The following is a 3,667-nucleotide window of genomic DNA, read 5'->3' as shown; positions in this document are numbered from 1 at the left end:
GGCAGAGAAAGAGGGGGGGAAGCAGGCTCCCTGTTGAGCAGGGAGCCCGATGGCGGGCTCGATCCCAGGACCCTGAGATCATGACCTGAGCTGAAAGCAGAGGCTTACCCACTGAGCCATCCAGGTGCCTCCCCCACATTGTGATTTTGATTTGCATTTCCTTGGTGACAGATGATGCTGAATACCTTTTCATGTGGTTTTTGGGGCCATTTATAGATCTTTAGAGAAATATCTATTCAAGTCCTTTGTTGATTTAAAGTTGTGTTGCTTGTCTTTTTGGTCTTGAATTGTAAGAATTCTTTATAGGATCTAGATATTAAGCCATTATTAGATATATGATTTATAATTTTTTCTCTCATTCTATAAGTTATTGGAAAGATTTTTGATTGAAGATTTACAGCTTATTTTCTTTAGTGGTGGAACTATTTTCAAGTTCTCTGTATGTTCTTGAGTTGAGTTTATTTTTTCTACAAGAATGTATTTTTTATCAATTTCATTAAATTTTAAAAATATTGTTCTATAAAGTTTGTATTATTCTCTGATGATAGTATTAATGTCTGCTCTGTTTCAGGGACACTTTATTGTTCCTAATTTTTTTTTAAGCAGTCAGGGAATTCTTTATTTAATATCATCCTAACATAAAATTCATTCAAACCACGAATGAAACTGAAACCATGAATGAAACCATGAAACTGAGCTTATGACAACCTAGAAATAGGGACTAAAAGAAGGCAAACATAATACCTTAGAGACTAGGAAACATTTATATAGTTCAACTGTTAAAAACAGTTCAACATTCATCTAGTGAATGCAGTCTGGATGTCAGTATACATGGAATACAAGTTCTTTAGAGAGGTGAGAGACCTTTTGACTGTTCTTCAGATGTCTCCAAAAGCTGGTCCTGGGGAACTTCTTGCAGAGGCTGTGTTTTTTCCAATACCATTTGAGGTTTGACACCGTGGGTTCAGATTCCCAGGAAATGTGACTACCTTCCTTTTGAGTCCTTGCTTCTCCTGCTCTTCTCAAAATGACACCTGCTGCTAACAAAGCCTTCCCTGTTTCCACAAATAACTTCTCTTCATCAGTTTCTCCAAGTTTCTGTAGCTCAATGTACTTCTCCACAAACTGTTGACAGGTAGACTTGAAGTTTGGATTGAACAGATCAAAAGCTTTCTGACCAGATCCAGAGGCTGAATAAAATTTCACTCTAATCCCATCCTCAAGGTACAAGATGTCCTGGATGGCAGCTTCGGCTTTGCCATGTTGCAAGCAGGGCCTCTGGAAGATTGGTTCTCTCAGTGGGGGAAAGGCAGTACGTATGTCAAACCACAAGGGCTTCTCATTCAACACCCTAGCCGGAATCAGGTCCCAAGTCCGTGAGAAAACACTCCCCACGGTCCCCAGCTGGCTCCTCACCATGGCTGGCGCCTCAGACGCTTACGGCCGGGGCTATTATTTTTTATTTGTGTATTCTGTAACAAATTCTTTGTTTTATAAATTTTCTTTCATCTTTGTTTTTTACTTCATTATTCTCTATTCTTACATTATTTCTTTCCTTCTACTTTTTTTAAGTACTCCATTTTTCTTTCAGTTTCTTAATCTGATTACTTAAATCATTATTTTCAGCCACTTTTATTTTATAATAAATATATTTTAAGGCTTAAAGTTTATATGTACTGCTTTAGCAACACCCTGAAATTTTATATGTGACGATTTTATTGTCCCAGTCAAAATATTTTGTCACTTCCAATGTGATTTCCCCTTAAGCCAATTAATTACTTGGGCCTGCAGTTCTTATTACAGAAACACAGAGATTTAAAAACTATTGTTTTGTTCTGGATTGCTTGTTTGTTTTTTATTGTTGATTATTAATTTCTTTTAATTGGGTGCAGAGAATGTAGTCCTTATAACATTGGATCTTTGATCGTTAAAACATCTTTTGTGACTTAGTGTATTGACTTAGTCAATTTTGGAAAACAATCAATGTTGAAAAGACTACATATATATTCTCTATTGATTGGTTGCAGAATTTCTAGGTGATAAGTTAGACCAAATATATTTTGTCATTCAAAAATTCTGTAAGTTTACTACTTTTATATGTGCTTGCTATATCAGTTTTTGGCAGAGTTGTTTAAAAATAACTCATTATGATTTTAGATTTGCAAAATTCACCTTTAATTTTGACACTGCTTAATAAAATTTTAGGCTACATATTTAGCTTATTTATGATTATTATATCTTCTTGTTAGATTGATTTTTAATATAGTATTTCCTTAATTTTCAGTAATGTTTGTGCCTTTAATTTTATTTTATTTGACATTAAATTATTATATATAAACCAGCTTTATCTTGGTCTACAAATATCTCAAATATCTCTTTGCATATGTTTATTTTCTGTGTAGCTTTATTATATACCACATTTAGTAGCATATACCTATATACATGCATATGTATATGTATGGTCTCCTCCGTGTTTTATCAGATAAAATTGTTCCTTTACATTTATTATTACTGATATTTTGGACTAATTTCTTCCATCTAATTTTGTTTTCAATTGTGTTTAAAATTTGTTACTTTTGTTTCTGTTTACCTTTTTCTTCTTCTTTACTAAGTCTTTTTGTGATATTTAATGGCTTGATATATTTGAGAAAACTCTTCTTCATCCTGGTCTTTTTCTTTTCAAGAAATATATTTTTAATCTTTAATGGGCAGCTTTACATTTTAAACTTTCATATTTAGCTAGAAAGTTTTCTAAAAAATCTATAGTCAACATTTGTATCTTCTACCTTAGTATGACAAGATTTATTTGTCCTTTAGTTACCTACTATACCATGCTCCCTCTAGATCTTATTATTTTTCTTTATGTTGTAAGTTTTAACTTATTTTAAACCAAAAATGTATTAATTTATAATTATTAGTTTATTAAATTTATCAATGTATTTTGTAATGTATTAATTTATAATTATTAGTTTATTAGACTTATCAATACATTTGTCATTATCTGTGTTCCCCAATGTGTATTTTAACTTTTGCTTTCCTTGTATATTTACTTTTCTTAGTGCTTTTTTTTTTTCCTTAATCATATACAAATGTAATATCTTAATTCAGTAATAGTTAGAAAGGGAGCAGGAATAAACACTCTTAATTTTTGAATTTCTGAACTTATCTTTATTTTGCCTTTACAATTAAAGGTACAACTGAAATCTGTTTTCGATCTACATGTGTCCAAGCTTCTAAAATCATTCATATATTTTAACAACTTTTAATTTTTTTTTAAGTAGTCTTCACACCCAGCATGAGCTCAACATGTGGCCTGAACTCATAACCCAGAGTTCAAGACCTAAGATGAGATCAAGAGTTGGATGCTTAACCAACTGAGCCACCCAGGTACCCCACTGCTTTTAATATTTTTAGTCTCTATCTTTCCGTTGTGCATTCTAGATAAATTCTTCAGTATGATCTACAATTTTACTAATTCTCTCTTTGATTGTGTTCAGTATAGAATTCACTCCATTTGAGATTAAAACATATTTTTTTTCATTCTTTAAGATGTTTCTAATTCATCTTTTTCCAAAATCATGCATTTTAGTCAGACTGTAATATTGTTTTATCTAGACTGGAATTCACACTGATTTTTTTGGTTGTCTTTCTTTTACACTAATAATCT

General features: G+C 31.8%; 1 pseudogene; it reads right to left on the bottom strand.

The window, feature by feature from the left end:
* Positions 1-687: 687 nt before the first annotated feature.
* LOC125109494 (28S ribosomal protein S23, mitochondrial-like) lies at positions 688-1,436 on the bottom strand (annotated as a pseudogene).
* Between the last annotated feature and the right edge of the window lie 2,231 nt (positions 1,437-3,667).

This window comes from Lutra lutra, chromosome 1 (genome assembly GCF_902655055.1).
Source record: "Lutra lutra chromosome 1, mLutLut1.2, whole genome shotgun sequence".
Lineage (NCBI taxonomy): Eukaryota > Metazoa > Chordata > Mammalia > Carnivora > Mustelidae > Lutra > Lutra lutra.
Note: the sequence above shows the minus strand (reverse complement) of the source record. Positions and strands in the feature narration are given on the sequence as shown.